We start from the raw sequence: 18,921 nt of genomic DNA on the forward strand, positions 1-18,921 counted from the left end.
TTTTTGGCAACATTAGGGTGCTTCAAACGCTTCCTAAACATAATTAGAACATTCCCCAATGACAACACTTAGTTACTAAACCTCCTAGCACAGTGATTACAACACTAATGATCACCAATTGTCATAAACTTCAATAAAGCATCCCCTTTTAAAATTCCAGCAATATAAAATAGTTTAAAACTTCACCAAACCATAATTAATATGCTTAAAATCATAAAAATCATAACTTTTATAATTCATAATCATCCTATCATGATTTAAATCATTATAAACCTTTAAATTTCATACTTTAATAATTAAAATCATTATTTCATTTCAATTACATAATCTGGAAATTAATAATTTAATTATGCAAAACCTAAAATTCTGAAATTCACAATTAAATCATAAATCTTATAATTTAAATTCAAGAAACGTAATTCAAATTATTAAAACGTTATTAAATTCATTATTTAAACATAATATGTAAACCAGAAAATTCTAGTTAGATCATAAAAACATATAATTTAAATCCAAGAACATGATTTAAATTATTAATACTTAATTAAATTCATTAATTAGTTTAGGGTTTAATAAATAACCAAAAAGAGAGACAAAAGGGGTGGCTGGCCGGCGGTCAGAGACGACGGCAGCGGCAATCGGCGGCTGACAGGCACGGCAAAGCTGGTGGCGCAACGGTGGTGGCTGCGACTGACTCGTGCATGCAGGATAGGAAGATCGAAGGGGAGTTCCGGCGAGAAGGAAGGAGAACAAGGAGGGCGTTGGTGTGGTGAAGAACGCGGCGGTGCAGCGATGGAGGCTGGGCGGCGACGCTGCGGTGGTGCGGCGGCTGATCGAAAACAAAAATAAAGCAACACCGATTAATTGGTGTGCAAGAAACTGAAATCAAAGAGTTTAGGAGAACGAAAGAGAGAGAAGGAGAAGAGGAATTACCGGCGGTAAGGCTGCAGACGACGGAGGGAGAAAGCTGCCGGCGGTGGTGGCGGCTGAGAGGTACGGTGGTTGCAGCAAGGGGAAGAAGCGTGAGGAGGAGGGTATGAGGGTTTTCTGGTTCACGTGAATGATGAGAGAGAAAGGTTTGGGTGTTTCTTCTTCTTTTTTTTTTTCTTTTTTTTTTCTTTTACGTGAATTGAAAGAGAAGGAAAAGAGTAAAGTATTTTGGGTCTTTGCCAATTGGGCTAGAATTAGGATTGAACTTTTACGTTTGAATCCAAAATCGATTAGGCTTATTTTCCAAATTCCAATGTGTTTTCGTAATTCAGATTCTTTTCAACATAAAATTCTAAAATTATTTTTAATTTCATAAATCGTTATAATATTTATTTAAAACGTAAATAAAATAAAATAAATATGCGTTAATTATATATTTATTACTAAAATTCATAAATTCTATTTAAATATAAATATATACGTTAAAATATATTAACAAAATTTATAAATTTACGGGGGATTACACCCTCAATCGTTGGATTGATGCCAACAAGGATGTGAAATGTCTAATGCTTGCAACCATGAGTGCAGATCTACAGAAAACGTTGATCAACTGAGATGCTTTCACGATCATCAGTGAGTTAAAGAACATGTTCCAAGATCTGGCTCGGGTCGAAAGATTCGAGACTCATAGGAAAATTCTTGAGACCAAGCTTAAGAAAGGCGAGCCCGTAAGTCCACATGTTCTCAAAATGATTGGACTCATTGAGAATATGAGTCGGCTGGATCAGCAGTTCTCTCAGGCAATGGCTGTAGACACCATCCTCCATTCTCTTCATAACGGGTATGATCAGTTCAAGCTAAACTACAGTATGAATAGTCTGGAAAAAACGCTCACTGAGCTTCACGGTATGCTGAAGACCGCTGAAAAGACGCTCAAAATTGATAAGCAAGATGTGCTTATGGTGCGTGGGGGCAAGTTCAAGAAATCTGGAAAGAAGAGGAATGCTAAGAAAGGTGGCAAGAAGGCCAGCCCAACTAAGAAAACTGGCGCCAAGTCTGAAAAGAGGAAGGTCAGTCAACCCACTTCTGAATCCGAATGCTTCTATTGCAAGAAGAAGGGGCATTAGAAGAGAGATTGCTTGAAGCTAAAGGAAGATCAGAAGAACGGAACAGTCGTTCCATCTTCAGGTATTTTCGTTATAGACTGTACACTTGTTAATTCAACTTCTTGGGTATTAGATACTGGTTGTGGCTCACACTTATGTTCCAATTCACAGGGACTAAGAAGAAGTAGAAAGTTAAGCAAGGGTGAAGTCGACCTACGAGTGGGAAATGGAGCACGGATTGCTGCATTAGCTGTAGGAACTTATTATTTGTCGTTGCCCTTTGGGCTAGTTTTGGAACTGGAAGAGTGTTTCCATGTTCCAAGTCTTACTAAAAACATCATTTCTGTTTCTTGCTTAGATGCTAAGGGATTTTCCTTTTTAATAAAAGACAATAGTTGTTCGTTTTATTTTAAAAAGATGTTTTATGGATCTGCTAGATTAGTCAATGGACTTTATTTATTAGATCACGACAAACAAGTTTATAACATAAATACCAAAAAGGCCAAAAAGGATGATTCAGATCTCACCTATCTGTGGCATTGTCGATTAGGCCATATTAACTTGAAACGCATGGAAAGACTTCAAAAGGAAGGAATTCTAGAACCATTTGACTTAGAGGATTATGGTAAGTGAGAATCATGTTTACTTGGCAAAATGACAAAGCAACCTTTCTCTAAAGTTGGAGAAAGAGCAACTGAACTATTGGGTTTAATCCATACAGATGTATGTGGACCAATGAGTACAAATGCTAGGGGTGGTTTCAGCTACTTTATCACTTTCACTGATGACTTCAGTAGATATGGTTATGTCTACCTAATGAAGCATAAGTCTGAATCCTTTGACAAATTCAAGGAATTTCAGAGTGAAGTAGAGAATCAATTAGGCAAGAAGATTAAGGCACTGCGGTCTGATAGAGGCGGTGAATATCTGAGCTATGAATTTGATGACCATCTGAAAGAATGTGGAATTCTATCAGAATTGACTCCTCCTGGAACACCACAATGGAATGGTGTGTCGGAACGGAGGAACAGAACCTTGCTAGACATGGTTAGATCAATGATGGGTCAGGCCGAACTTCCAATAGAATTTCGGGGACATGCACTAAATACAGCCGCACTCACTATAAATAGAGCTCCGTCTAAAGCTGTTGAAAAGACTCCATATGAGTTATGGTTTGGAAAGCCTCCAAAAGTGTCTTTTCTTAAGATTTGGGGATGTGAAGTATACGTCAAACGATTAATTTCAGACAAACTTCATCCAAAATCTGACAAATGTATCTTTGTGGGCTATCCAAAGGAAACAAAGAGGTATTACTTCTACAATACATCTGAGAACAAGGTGTTTGTTGCTCGAGATGGTATCTTTTTGGAAAAGAATCACATTTCCAAAATGACAAGTGGGAGAAAAGTAGACCTCGAAGAAATTCGAGTCGAACAACAAACTCTAGAGAATGCTCAAGATGACATTCAGGATGAAACTCAGAGATATTTAGAAGTATCTGGTGAGAATCAAGGACCATCTAGAAATGTAACCCCGCGTAGATCGCATAGATATAGATCTCAACCGGAAAGGTACTTAGGTATTTTGACGAACGAGAGCTATGACGTTTTATTACTTGAAAGTGATGAACCTGCGACTTACAAACAAGCTATGACGAGCCCTAGCTCCAAGCAATGGCAAGAAGCCATGCAATCTGAATTAGACTCCATGTCTGAAAACCAAGTTTGGGATTTGGTCAATTTTCCAGATGGCTACCAAGCCATAGGAAGCAAATGGGTTTTCAAACTGAAAAAGGACAAGGATGGGAAACTTTCAAAGCTAGATTGGTTGCAAAAGGTTACAGGCAAGTCCACGGTGTGGATTACGATGAAACCTTTTCACCAGTTGCAATGCTAAAGTCTATTCGGATAATGTTAGCAATCGCTGCATATTACGATTACAAAATATGGTAGATGGATGTCAAAACCGCTTTCTTAAACGACGTTTTAACAGAAACTGTGCTTATGACACAGCCTGAGGTTTTTGAGGATCCAAAGAATGCTAAAAAGGTATGCAAGCTTAAGAAATCAATCTACGGATTGAAGCAAGCATCAAGGAGCTGGAATATACGTTTTGATGAAGCAGTCAGTGACTTTGGTTTCATCAAGAACGCAGACGAATCTTGTGTATACAAGAAGGTCAGTGGGAGCAAAATTCCTTTTCTAGTATTATATGTCGATGACATATTACTTATCGGAAATGACATTCCTATGTTGAACTCTGTCAAGATTTGGCTTGGGAAATGTTTTTCGATGAAGGATCTAGGAGAAGCACAGTACATACTGGGCATCAAGATTTACAGAGATAGATCTAAGAAGATGATTGGACTCAGTCAAAGTACTTATATCAATAAGGTGCTTGAAAGGTTCAAGATGGCAGACTCCAAGCGAGGCTACCTACCCATGTCTCATGGAATGACTCTAAGCAAACCTAAGTGCCCAAAAACACTTGATGAGCGTAGACGAATGAATGAGATTCCATATGCATCATTGATTGGTTCAATAATGTTTGCTATGATATGTACACGCCCGGATGTTGCGTACGCACTCAGTGCTACGAGCAGATACCAGTCAGACCCAGGAGAGGCACATTGGACTGCTGCCAAGAATATTCTGAAGTACCTGAAAAGGCACAAAGATGACTTCCTGGTCTATGGTGGAGATGATGAATTAATTGTTAAAGGCTATACGGACGCAAGTTTCCAAACCGACAAAGATGATTTCAGATCACAGTCTGGGTTTGTCTTCTGCCTCAACGGAGGAGCAGTAAGCTGGAAAAGTGCTAAGCAAAGCACCATTGTGGATTCTACAACTGAAGCTGAGTACATTGCTGCACATGAAGCAGCAAAGGAAGCTATATGGCTAAGGAAGTTCATAGGTGAACTTGGTGTAGTCCCCTCCATTAAAGGACCAATAGCCCTGTATTGTGATAATAACGGAGCTATTGCACAGGCAAAGGAGCCTAGACACCACCAGAGAGTCAAGCATGTACTTCGTAGATTTCACCTTCTACGAGAGTTCGTTGAAAGAAAAGAAGTCGAGATAAGCAAGATTGGAACTGATGACAACATATCAGATCCATTGACTAAACCTCTGCCGCAGGCGAAGCACAACTCGCACATTGCAGCTATGGGAATCAAGCATATTGGAGAATGGCTTTGATGTCCTTGTTTAATGTTTTAAAGTTTTAGAGTTTAATACTTTGTAAAACATTATTGGTTAATCATTCACAATAAATGAATAGAATTCATTTTCCATTTAATTTGTGGTTTATTAAATGATGAGTCCCTTCAATTTGACGATATATTCAAGATAGACTGTCAGGACCAGTCCTGTGACTAAGAAATGTCTATCAAGTGAACTTGAATGTCAAAAGTTGAAAATGGTCCCTGGTCGGAGTTTTCTATAAAGATGGACGCATAGAAAACGTTAGACGAATAGAATGCAAGATGACTATTAGTTTTGTTTCTTGAACTGTGTGGACATGGCAATGTCGTAATCATTGGCATAGATACTTACTTTGGGAAGAGTAGTATCGGACAAACCTATGAAACTTTACTGTAAGAGATGAAAATTTGTCATAAGTAAATTTCATTAAAGTTATTAGACACTAAATCCTCAATACCTGAGTGATTTGAGATTACTTGTTTGAGAATTGGTTACTTTGACGTTGACCAATCGCCGCACCGTAAAAGGAGGCTATAAAGGCAACGCTCAGGTAATCACCTATCAAACAAAGTCTAATCTCAAGATCGCAAGACTGGATTGTCCTCCCATAAATCGGGATGAGATGCTTAAAAGTTGTACAAGGCCACTCGAAGAGCTAGAAACTATAAAATGCATGGTCGTGCTCAGATGAATCATAGGTTATGATTATCTGTTTATTTGATCAGTCTAATAAATGCGGTTCAGTATTAATCAACAAGTTAATAAATTCAGTGAGATCAAGTGAGCTGAATGCCTAGCTAGAGGCCGCTTCAGTTCAAGTGGAATTAATTATATTAATGCACAGCTTACTCTTGACTGAACCCGTAGGGTCACACAAATAGTACGTCAACGGATCAAGTATTTAATGGCATTAAATACTCCATCTATGGATATTCGGAATCGACGGATCTTGGTTCCAATGGGAGCTGAGATCGTCAAAGGCAAGAAATGAATACTCCGGAAACGATGATATTGCCGGAAACGGAAATATGGATCGTATCGGAAATATAAATATTATCCAAGTCGTAGATGTTGCCGGAAACGGAAACATGGTACGTACCGGAAAATATTATCGGAAATGGAAATATTGCCGGAATCGGAAATATTGCCGGAAACGGAAATATTGTAAGAATCGGAAATATTATCGGAATCGGAAAATAATTCCGGAAACGGAAATATTAAATATTTGTTCGAAACGGAAATTAATTCCGGAATCGAAAATATTAAATATTGTTCGTATCGGAAATAAATTCCGGAATCGGGAATTTAATCGAAAGCGTATCGTACGAATTAGCATCGGACGAGGCCTTCCAGACGAAGGCCCAGCACGAAGCCGGGCCATCGCCCAGCAAGCCAGCGCGCCACACGAACAGCCAAGGCCACGCCAGGCCCAGCGCAAGGCCAGGCCCAACAGGCCGTGGCAGCGCGCGCAGCTGCGAGCAGTGGGCTGCGAGCATTGTTGCTGCTTGCGTGGGCTTGTAGCTCGCGTGGGCCGAGCGGCCCTGTGGGCTGTGCGCGGGCATGGCCTGCACGCTTGCGAGTCATGCTCGTGTAGAGTTTGTGTTCGCATACGAAACCTAAAGAGTATAGGATTTGTTTAATGATTAAATTCCTAATCCTAAAAGATAAATTAATTAAATAAGAGTTCTACTAGGATTCTAATTTAATTAATTCGTATCCTAGTAGGATTCGGTTACTTATTCCATGGCCTATAAATATGAGTTAAGGGCTCATAATTTAGAGAGAAAATTCAAGTATTCAAAGTGATTTTTGAGAGCAAAAATTCAGTCACATCATTGCCTACAATAGCCGAAAATTCTAAGTACCTTAAGGGCGATTCTAGTTGGTCAAGCTTAAGGCGGATCCGGACGTGCTGTGGACTATCTACGGAGGGACGACACTTGGAGTCCTAAAGACTTGTTCTTGTTCGGTTCGGGCGCAGCTAGGGAGGGAACGCTACAAAGTGTATGCATCTGAATTATGCTAAATGATTATGTGTAAATAATATGTTTCCTGGCTTTATGGTTTTTCCGCATGATTTATGTTTATTCATATGTATCATAACCTAACAATTATAAGTCAGACCAGTCCTTGGCAACATTAATTCTTTTTATCAGTAAATCCTAAAGCCTTCACTTCGTGGTATTTCTATAAAACAAAGACATGCCTACCACAAGTCTTTATAGGTAACATAGACATGCACAAAAACCTCGAGAATACTTACTCAGAAGGTACGCCACTTCTATGAACGAACTACCCTCAGCCAGCTCCTCAATAAGGTAACCTCTATACCTAAGGATCCCTTTATCACCATCAATATAGCAAATCGGTGACCGGACGGGAGCAGTATTGAGATAACCAGGATCATATAGTTTGAGTCCCTTGTCATTCTTTCCCGTTGTTATCTGTCAGGCATGAGAAAGAACCTCATACATAACTTAGCATGTAAAGCATATTGGAATAACCAAGCAAAAACTCCCATATTTATTAACATTTATGTGGAAAAAAATAACAAGAGATATTTGCTTAACTGATGTTCAGTGGTACACAATGCAATATTTCAAGAAAAGGAAAGGAAACTCCGCACTAGTTTGAAGCACCCTTTATTTTTGGGTAATTGTCTTCTACTTATAAGGAACCACTAATTCACATCACTCATCCCGATTACTTTTCTACACAACTTATAAAATGTGGTTCCATTGCTCTCCTAAACTGAATAGAACCATCATTATCTTTCACTATCTTGAAAATAAAGTCTCTAATCCTCATAGTAACTACTAAAAGATATAAATGATTAGTCCATACCAATTTCCTTTTTCTTTTGTTGCCTAAACAATCTCTATTTTGCATGGAAGAATTTGTTCCTCTTTATATCAGGTGAAGAATCTCTACCGAAAATTCTCATCCTTATCTTAAACTTTTTTAAAAGAACCTTTTATCATATTCTCTTAACTCGTGATGAAAATACAAATACGACGCCAACTTCCTACGAAAGTTACAGTTCTAGAAATTGTCCCTCGATTAATGTAACATGAAGATGATTTACCTCTCTCTCGTATTAATGTGACTTGAAGATCAGAACGAAAAAAGGGGTGAAAGGATGCAGGCTCTGAAACTAGATATGATCAAGGTGTATGAACGAGTGGAGTGCAATTTCATACGGAAGATGATGAAAAAGTTGTTTCTCGTGAAACTTCACCGATTGAAAGTACTCATCTTGCTTAGTAGATTTCCTAAAACTATCTTTATGCCTAGCAGGGGTCTCCATCAAGGAGATCCACCTTCACCCGATTCATTATTTATTGTGTAAAAGGATTCTTGGGAATGAAAGAAATGTGAAGAGGAGGAAGCTCATTCATGGGATCAAGATATGGATACAGGCACCCAAAACTTCACATTTATTCTTCGTAAATGACAACCTCCTATTAACCAGGGCCTCTTCTGGTGAAGCATAAACCACTCTAGACACCCTTTCAGATTATGATGCCACATCGGGTCAAGAAATAAACCAGCATAACTCATAAGTATCCTTTAGCTGAAATGTGTGCATAAATATGCAAAGTATACGCGTCAAGAGAAGTTGTCTGTTAAGACCATGGAGGAGAAAAGTAAATATCTTGGTCTTCCAACTTATATTGGGAGGTAAAAAAATATTGTGTTCTAGGTGCTTGAACACCGGAAATGGACGAGACTAAAAGGATGGGAAGAGGTGTATATTTCACGTGCCAGAAGGGAAACCTTATCCAGACCTGTTGCACAAGCTATCGCCACATAAGTTATTCAGTGCTTCCGGCCCCTGGAAGAGACTTTGAATAGAATGAACTTATGTGCTGCAATTTTTTGTGGGGGCAGCAGGGGGTGTTGATATGTTGGAACTAAATGTGGTGGTTCATATCAGAAGGTGGACATGGTATGAGGGACCTTAGTGCGTTCAACAGAGCCCTACTCGCCAAACAAAGATGAAGTTTGGTTACAAATCCTGACTTTGGAAGCTCGAGTTTTGAAGGGAAATATTTCCCTAGAGCATCCTTCTGGGAAGCTTGTATTCGCAAGAGAATTATACACGGCGACATCAGGAAGGGATCTCCTAAAAAGAGGAATTAGATGGATAACTGGGAGTGGGTAAATTTTGGTGTGACTCCTGGTTCCAGGGCTTCCATGGTTCAAGATTCCAGTTTTCCCGGTTGCTTTAGGTTCCAAAAATAATTGCCTGGCATTAGACTAAGAATGAGCGCTTCTCTGTGAGGAGTGAATGCCATCAAGACAGGCAAGAAAATAAAGTGAAGCTGGAACGTTATCAGATGGCCTGAGCAAAAGAAACTTTGGAAGAGAATATGGCCTATATGGGTATCATCAACTGTACCCTCAAATGTCAAATACTATTTTGGAGAGCTGTAAAAGGTGGCTTATCGATGTTTTTGGAGCTGGGAGGTGTGAGATTGACCTGGACATTTCCTGTCCACAATGCAGTGACGATCCTGAAACAATAGAAAAAACATTATGGATACTTGTAGCCTAGACATATCATGGGAGGTGGTGATGATGGTAACATGACAAAGGTGGTGCGCTCAAAATCTGCGAAAAGAGGAATCCAGACCATGCCTTCATGTATGATAAGATCAACCAAATGGTTGTAGAATATGTGTTGGTAAATTCTATAGATCTGAAAGTATACAGCAAGAAACCTTTAACGACTAATGGAAAACCCCCTCCACAGGAAAGTATATGAATAAATATTGATGCAGCAATAAAACAACCAAGAATGTGTCGGTTTTGTTAGAAACTATGCTTCAAAATAACAATAACAAAAAAAAAACAGAAACTAGATTAGGACGAGTTAATCTGTACTTAGGTTAATATTAGCCACCACTATTTTGCTGATGGGATTCAAAGCTAATCTACCCCCAACATTTCCTAATCATATGAATAAAATACAGCAAATTCATCCATTCTCATGAACATGTCTTTGGAGATTGGTTTTTGTGAGAAATATGAAAAACGTATCTGCTTAATCTTCTGCATTAGAATAAAAAAAGAAGTAAGACTAAGAAAAAACATCTAAACTAAGAATTATTATGAATTAAACTAAAACTAAAAAATATAATTAAAATCACAAAATAAAAGACGAAATAAGAACATAAACTAGATAAAAATGATAAGAAAATAAAGGCTCATCAAACTCCCCCAAACTACACTTCCTTTTGATAATATCCTATTAAACATAATAATTAATTTAAATATTAATTATTAATAACCACAAAAGATTAAAGCTAATTATATCCTTAATTAAACCGTGCTAAGGGTTAGTCTTGATTAATATTATATAGCCATATGATCAACCCAATACTAACACACCAAGCCCAATGCCCCACTTGGCCCAATAACTTAAGCTCATATCATATTCAATATATGTAGCACAAAGGTATATTTAAGGATATTCAACATATCACATTTCTTCCATGTGGGAGAATACTCCCACATACTTCAAATGAAGACTACAACTAATAGGTTTGGTGTCGTAGTTCGAGATGGTAAAGGAGACATCCTAACCTCCTGACAGCGGGTATGGTTCTGGGAGCTAATCCCCCTTGCAATGAAGTTTGGAATCAAGTATGCCTACGATGCATAGCTTGGAATTAATTAAAAAGCTGCAGGCCATGACATAAGAGCCGCGCTAATAAGACTATGTGAATGGTTAAACTGTGTTGATGAAGAGTGAAATGAGATAGAGACCATGACAGAAGATCATCCATCAACGAGCGTAAAGGCAACGAAATGACTTTAAAGAAGAACTCCATTGGTTTAGGAGTATCATGAAGAAACCATGATTGCAAACTGCCTTCTCCAAATTGATCTCTTTGTCTACCCCTATTTGCATTAAGTTTTTCATCATTATTATATTATCTTAAATTATTTTCTATCATATTTAATTAAGTAGTTGATCGAATTTAGCTATATCTCACTTAATAATATATAAGTGGCGAGATAAGCTAATGCGGAATACTCCATATGACAAGTGGACTATATATGAAAATTTTATTCGTTTTCCATACGTATATAGCCTTAAAGGATAAGGGTTTTATGATTAATCACGGTAACGAATCTCATTTTTTAGAAAAACATGGCAGGATAGGAGTAGTAAAGAACGTTTCTTGGAAGTTAAAACATACGCAACTACCATGATTTCACCGGCTCGGTAAGAATGAGTAGTTGCGTATGTTTTAACTTCCAAGAAACCTTTTTTACTATTCCTACAGTGGAAAAACACCGAGGAAATACCGTTATCCGTGATTAATCAAAAAATATTTATTCCTTAAGGCTATATACATATGAAAAATAAAAAAGGTACGCGTAAAATTTTCATATATAGTCCACTTGTCATATGGAGTACCCCGTATTAGCTTAACTCGTTACTATATTTAGTTTCCAAGTGAGTGAAATATAGGCATATAGCTAACTTTGGTTAGCTACTTAATTAAATACGATGTCAAATAATTTAAGATAATATAATCATGATGAAGAAGTTATTGCAAATAGAGGTAGACAAAGGGTTCAATTTGGAGAAGGCAATTTGCAATCATGGTTTCTTCATATGCTCCCAAACCAATGGAGTCCTTCTTTAAAGTCACTTCCACGTCCTTTACAACTCGCTGATGTCTGCTCTTCTGTCATGGTCTTTATCTCATTTCACTCTTCATCAATACAGCTTACCCATTCTCATATTCTTATTAATGAGGAGAGAAATGGACTAATAACAAGAAGTTGTTCCTCCTATATGTTTCACCGTAGAAACGGAAACAAAGTAGCTTACTTATCGGCTAAGTTATATTCCCTCCATTCCGATTTAATGGTTACACTTTCCTTTTTCACGTTTGAGAATGTAAATGTTTGAATGTTAATATTGTGAGGGGGTCGAAAAAGCACGAGTCTAATGCGTGACCTCGTCCCTCGTGGGTGTGACGATTCTTTTTATTCAATCAAGTGTAATTGGATTTCCTGTGAGTTTACACCCAATTGACTAGTAATATAGGAGTCGTCATTCAGGTTTTAACGACAATGAGAAAAACTGACAAAACCCGGTTATCGTGACATAAAGGGAGTGCAATTATGTTTGACCACGACGGCCGTAGGTTCCCTTGTGATCCCTGGTGTGGGGATCTCTCAACATACACCCGCAGGGTAGAGATTGAGGGTTCGGGGGACTGTAACTACCGAGAGGAGTACTCGCTCGTCGATAACTCCAGAGGCAGGATATCCTTACTAGCTCAGCATAAATAATTGAACGGACATGCGTTAACTATTAAACTAATCTGAGTTGATTTTAGCAATATGCAACATATAATACTAGATCGATCGTGATTATCTGATTTAAATAGCATTAAGGGACCTAGTATGATAATTTAATTTCCCAAGAATATTATATTTATTAAGCGTGATAGAACAATCAGATTTAGTTAGTTTAACCGTTCATAAAAAGGGCGAGGAAAGCAATTAAATCATAGAAAAGGGACACATTACGACGCACCCTTGAGAGGTGCGTCACGGTTCTCAGAAAACTAACCACTTTGACTTTGCTATTTCTCCTTTTTATTTAACGAATCTCAAATTATGGGACAGGATACGTTCTGTTCGATTTATGGATCGATTGCGACAGAACGCGTGAACAATTTCGCAGCGTGAGGCTTAGGCTAAGGGTTGGAGTCAATACTCAGAATATGAATTGTGTGTTGTGATTTCACGTCGAACTTGGGCTATATTTATAGAAAAGAGTTTGTGGAAAGATAGAATTGCAGAACTCTAATCCTCGAGGAATTAGGAAAAAACACGTCCCAGGTATTTTCAGCGCCCAGCTCTGGGCGTCAAAGATTTCGGCGCCCAGTTCTGGGCGTTGAAAATAGGACCCATGCAATTTCAGCGCCCAGGGCTGGGCGTTGAAATTGATGTTTGGGCTGTTTTCTTAGTCAGATTCGGATTCCTGAAATCCGTAGTGTTTGAGACTTAATCGAGTCTTTTAGTGCGTATCAATTTCATGACAGAATGCGTCTGGGCCCGTTACGAACTCTAGGCTCGTTAGGATTTTAATTAATACGTAACTCTTATTTCCGAATCATATTAGGAATAGGATTCTCGCAGTTTTCTATCTCATTTAGGATTTATGTTGGAGTGCAACACCTAATTCTGACAGGTTTCTATCTTTTATGACTTGCCACTTTTAGAAGCTAACCTTTACGGCAGTTACTATTTTTAGCAGGTTTCCATAAATAGCAGGTTTCGGGTGAAACGAGAAGGGTGATTGAGATTCGTTATTTTATAGGAGATGCGTTGTCAAGTGGAGATTTATGTTTTCATCATCGAACCTTTCCCTTTCGGGAATGGGGACAAAAGTAGGTGTCTACAGTTAGCCCCCACTTTGACTGAGTCTTGGAGTAAGACGATGGTCAAAGTATTAGACGGAGTGCGCCACACAAGTCATGGTGACCTGTTTTGCGAGGGTCTCACGAGCCCCCGAGTGATAACATTTGACTTAAGGGTCATCACTTGAAGTGTCGACATATCCCTCACGTGTCATTGGGATTTGTCAACGGATAGTATAAAAACTTCCTCACTTTGTCATTGGAAGGATCTAAAGGTGCGTAGAAACTCCCTCACTTTATCATTGGGAGTAGCTACAGATGTTTTCGAAATCAAAGCTGTAAAGTGTAATTGGGCCTGGCCAAGCCCAATCACGAGGTAAAAATGTTTTTAAAGATTCTCATTTTCAGGGTTAGCTAAACGAGAAAACCCCCTTGTTTTTATGGGACGTAAAACGAAGGAAAATCCAGCACATCGTTCTTTTTGGAAAAAACGGAAAACCAATACTTTAATTTTTGGAAAAAAAGGAAAAACTACTCACATCGCTCTTTTTTTGGAAAAACGGAAAACCAATAACTACTCACATCGCTCTTTTTTGGAAAAAACGGAAAACCAAAAGCTACTCACATCGTTTTTGGAAAAAACGGAAAACCAAAGGCTACTCACATCGTTTTTTTGGGAAAAACGGAAAACCAAAGGCTACTCACATCGTTTTTGGGAAAAACGGAAAACCAAAGGCTACTCACATCGTTTTTGGAAAAAACGGAAAACCAAAGGCTACTCACATCGTTTTTGGGAAAAACGGAAAACCAAAAAAATTTATCGCTGCATCGACTAAGGACCTGCGCGGTTAGTGACGCAGACCCCGCCGGCTAAAGATGGCGAACCTGTCCGCTAAGGGTGGACGTCCCTGAATTCGTTTTTTTTTTTTTCGACTTGGAACTCGCGTGGTTGGTGACGCGGTCTTGCCCGCTGAAGATGGGCAAGTTCCAATTGCTTTTGTTCATCGTGATTTCTTTTGAGAATTTCTTTTCTTATTCATTCTCGCAGGAGCGAATTCTTTCGAGGGATGCTCGGGTTTAGTTGTAACCTGAATGTGGGTTGACAACGTGCTTAGACAGACCATTGTTTTGTAGTCATCTTCTTTCGTGGTTTTGAGCTAGTCCTTTCGGCTCAATTTTGCCACTACCTGGGTCCTTGATTGGGGGACCATGTATAAGTATCAACGGCGACCTTTGTCTTGAGGTCGTAAACCGGTTCTTTTTCTTTTGAGATTATCCAAACACGGGACTTTATACAGCGTAGTCTGGGAATATTGTTTTAACTTTGCATACTTTTTTTTGAAATATATATTTTCTTTCGAGCCCCCAAGCATTCGTGCTTGACGGTCATTTCTTGTCAAAGAGGTTCCTTGGGGATACGCATTTTGTAATGTCTTTGATCGTGTTTTGGGATCGTGCTCGTAAGTGCGAGCGATCTTTGTAGTGGTGTGCTACTCTTGACAAAGTCGTGAGGTGCGACTTTCAGTAAGGAAATCGGCAATTTTTGAGTCGAATGGATGCGGCAGGGCCCAATAGAAGTTAGGGCCTTTTTTGAGCCTAGGTTCATTTTCGGCGCCCAGGCCTGGGCGTTGAAATAATTAACGCCCAAGTGGGGCGTTGAAAGTGTTGTTTGGGCTGCTCTTTTGATGACACAGTTGGCCTCTTGTTCATTCGTTTATTTCACTTGGAAGTTCTATGTATTCTCTTTTCTTTTGTTTTTTTCTTTGTTTTTAGAACGTGATGATTTTCTTGAGAAGCCGTAGTCGATTGGTGGACTACGGTGCTTGTCGCTTTGGGGCGATTATTTTAAGGAACTGTTGCTCTTAAGGCGTACAGTTATTGCGATAGTTGGGCGAGTCTATATGGCCCGAGGAACATACCTTGAGGCGTAAGACTTTGACCGCTCTTGTTGTTGTATATTTTTCCTTTTGAACGCGTTCGTGAATGTTCGATACTTAGAATGATGATATGTATGTGCGAACGAGCGTTCATGGAATGGCCGTTGTGTGCGATCCATTAATCAGTTTGCTTGAATCATTTTTTTTTTTTGAGCAATGACTGATTTTGAATAGTTTGCTTAGAAGCTTGATAGGGTTCAGGCCCATTCATGAAGTGGGCTCAAACATCGTACCCTTTCGATTGTTCAAACATTCGCTTCGAGATTTTTTTATTTTGCTATGGTTGTTTCGTAGCTTGGAGCCCCCAAGTATGCATGTTGGGATGCTTCCTTTTGGCGTACGATTTTTGTAGGTTCTTTCGAGAAAGATGCCTTGGGGTTCCGCTCGTGTAGGTGCGAGCTATCCCTTCTGTGGTAGGTAATGTTTTGCTACCTTTAATCCTTAATGTAGAAGTAGTGTGGCTTGCATTTTGAATTTGGGCGATAAGTAGTTTTTTGCCTCTTTTACACATGCTCTTGGTCGTGCCTACATTAGTGCAATATGACTTACTCTCCTTTTTTAGACTTGTACCATGGGATGGTTGAAATTATGGTGCGACGTAGGCTTGTGTGGCCTAACGGCGTGTCTTAGAACATTCCTCCAGGTGTTGGGATGTTATTATTTTTTGCATTGGAGTACTTCATCATGCCTCGTTCAGGTGTTCGAACAAGGGTAGCATCTTCTGCGTTGGTTTGCACGGATTTATTACTTCGTTCGATGCGAGGATTCATAAGTGTTTCTTCCCCTTTTTTTTTTGGGGCAAAACTTGGCTAGCAGAAAGATTCAGCGCCCAGGCTGGGGCGTTAAAGATATCGGCGCCCAGCTCTGGGCGTTGAAAATGATTTCTGAGTATATTTTGACAGTTCTTATCCTTGATTTTTTTTCTTTCGTTTTTGCTTTGGAACGAGGTAGACTGTGTAACGGGCGCTTGTAGGGCGAGCGTTATGTGCAGTAGTTTGATCGGAGTTTTGGTGACTCGCGATTTTCAGTTACCCTTGTTAGTGGGGGTGACTTTATGTATTCTAAGTAGTGTTTAGAATTTGGGAGGGGTTGTGGCCATTCTAAGGTTCGTTTTATATGATCAAACCTTAGGATTGTGCCCTTATGACATGTGTATAGCATTAGCGTCGAGAATTTGCGATAAAATCGTCATTTCGAGCATTTTTAGAGTGTTTTTCTCAAGCCCCCAATTGTAGCTACGGGATTGGCTTGGTGCTATAATGCTTTGCATACGTTTTTATGCTTTCATGGTGACATGGATCATGAATAGTTTGAACCAGACTCGTTTAGTGCGAGGTACGTTTGAGTAGTGACCTGCTACTTCTCTTGTAAATGTCGTATTATGCGACATTGCCATGGTCTAGGTAGTCACATGTCGAAGTGTGCCTTGACCAAAAGCTAGGTGCCTTTCTTTACCCATAATCATATTTAAAAATCTTTTTGACTCACTTGCAACGTTGAGATAGACGCATACTAAGCTTAAACCAACGACACTTTATTATGTTCGAAGAAGTCTTTAAAAATCATTTGAAAATTATTTAAAATCCGAGTCCTACTGTGTACAATCCGAGGTGTCCTAAGTAGGTTGACTTATAGAGGGGTTCGTACAGGATTACATGAGTGAATCAAAATACTGTTACGATTTTTGGAACACTGTCTAAGGATTTGCTGGAAGCCAGGGTGCAGGCGTCAAGATATTATTTGTGCCCGTTTGGCATATGCTTTAGGCTTTTAGGGCCATCTTTTCCAGAATCGCGGGAATATAAACCGTTGTCAAATTGACTTTGATTTACTTGGTGTATGTCTGCACAAAAGGCCAAGGTATACTTAGTTCTTTCCCTAGCTCTTTCATTTAAATTTTTAGCCCCCAGTTGCTGTCATGTCTTCCCATTAATAATGCTTTCAGATTTCGATTTTAGATGCCCGTGTCATATGTTTGAGTAGGGTGAGTCTTGGTTAAGTGCCAAGTCCTATTGACAATGTCTGTTTTTTTTTTCAAAGGGGATTCGCAAGCGTTTGAATTATCACGAACGGATACCCTGAGTTCGAAGGAACGATGGGGCAATGCCGTAGAACAATCCTCTTTATTGCAAGCTTACTGCCTTTACTACTTGTTGGCGATTATGACTGTGTCTAGCGGTGAAAGAAGGTCTTTAAGCGAACGACTATGTCTAGTGGTGAAAGAAAGTCTTTAAATGAGTTAGTTCGCTTTTAGGGAGGGTCAAGTTGAGTACTTTAGAGGTCATGGACGCTTGCACTAGCCCCCATTCAATTGAGGCAAAGCGATCTTTTGAGTCTTGGCTAAGTGCCTAGGAGTGTGAGTGCTCCTTCTGGCAAGGGTACGTGCCCTTATTATTTTTCGATGTGTGCTCAATAATTTTGGCATCTTGATGACTTGGATTCTTTCTTTGACTTTTCTTTCGACTTGAGTTGCAAGTAATTGAATTTCAATAAGGGACTTCTATTCTTTATTCTTGTTTTTCTATAGGCTTTAATATTTGTGCAAATTAGTTGGACCGAATCATGGATTGCCTACGTATCCGCCTTAAATAGATTTAATTTGGAATCAGGTCTTGCGTAGTTCTTAGCCTAGAAAATGGTTTCATAGAATGCCGATTTGAAACAAGTATGTTCTGAGGTGGAAACATATTATTTGAAACGGTAGAATAAGTGAAGTTTATTACCTTTTTTAATCTGCTGCCTTGCCGTAAGCCAAAATTTTGTTTTATTTTTTAAGTACATGTATTTTCTTTTCATGTGTTTTTTGGTACGTATACCTGAATACGTGTTGTACCCCTCCAAGTGTTCGTTATTTTTCCGTGCATGTGCGGATAAAATGACGAGCACTTCTGGACAAAATTTGGCAAGCAGAGAGATTCAGCGCCCAGGCTGGGGCGCTAAAGATTTCGGCGCCCAGCTGTGGGCGCTGAAAATTATTTCTAGACGGATCTTTTTTGGTGCGCTAAATGCTTCTTTTTCTTTTTAGACCAACTTTAGAGGCGCTTTTGCAAAGTTTGCTGTTTTATTATTTATTATTATTTTGTACTTTTCATTTGTTTTCTTTTTTATTCGTGACTCAAGACGGTTTGAAAGATGGGTTGAATGAGATAGGATAATTTGTATAGGTAAGCACGAGGATTATATCTGCTAGGACTCACAATTTGCAGCCTCAAGCTAGTGTCATGAGTTTACATCAACCAAGGCCAATGAGTAGCATGGGGACGGCTCAAGGGTATACCAACAGGATGTATCCACACAAGTTATATGGTCATTATTCTAATGGTGGTGTAAGAGCAGGTTTTGGAAA

At 39.1% G+C, this 18,921-nt stretch overlaps 1 pseudogene; it reads right to left on the reverse strand.

Moving 5' to 3' along the window:
* LOC110795861 (citrate synthase, glyoxysomal-like) overlaps window positions 1–18,921 on the reverse strand; it is a 93,072-nt pseudogene that overhangs the window by 69,091 nt on the left and 5,060 nt on the right.

This window comes from Spinacia oleracea, chromosome 5 (genome assembly GCF_020520425.1).
Source record: "Spinacia oleracea cultivar Varoflay chromosome 5, BTI_SOV_V1, whole genome shotgun sequence".
Lineage (NCBI taxonomy): Eukaryota > Viridiplantae > Streptophyta > Magnoliopsida > Caryophyllales > Amaranthaceae > Spinacia > Spinacia oleracea.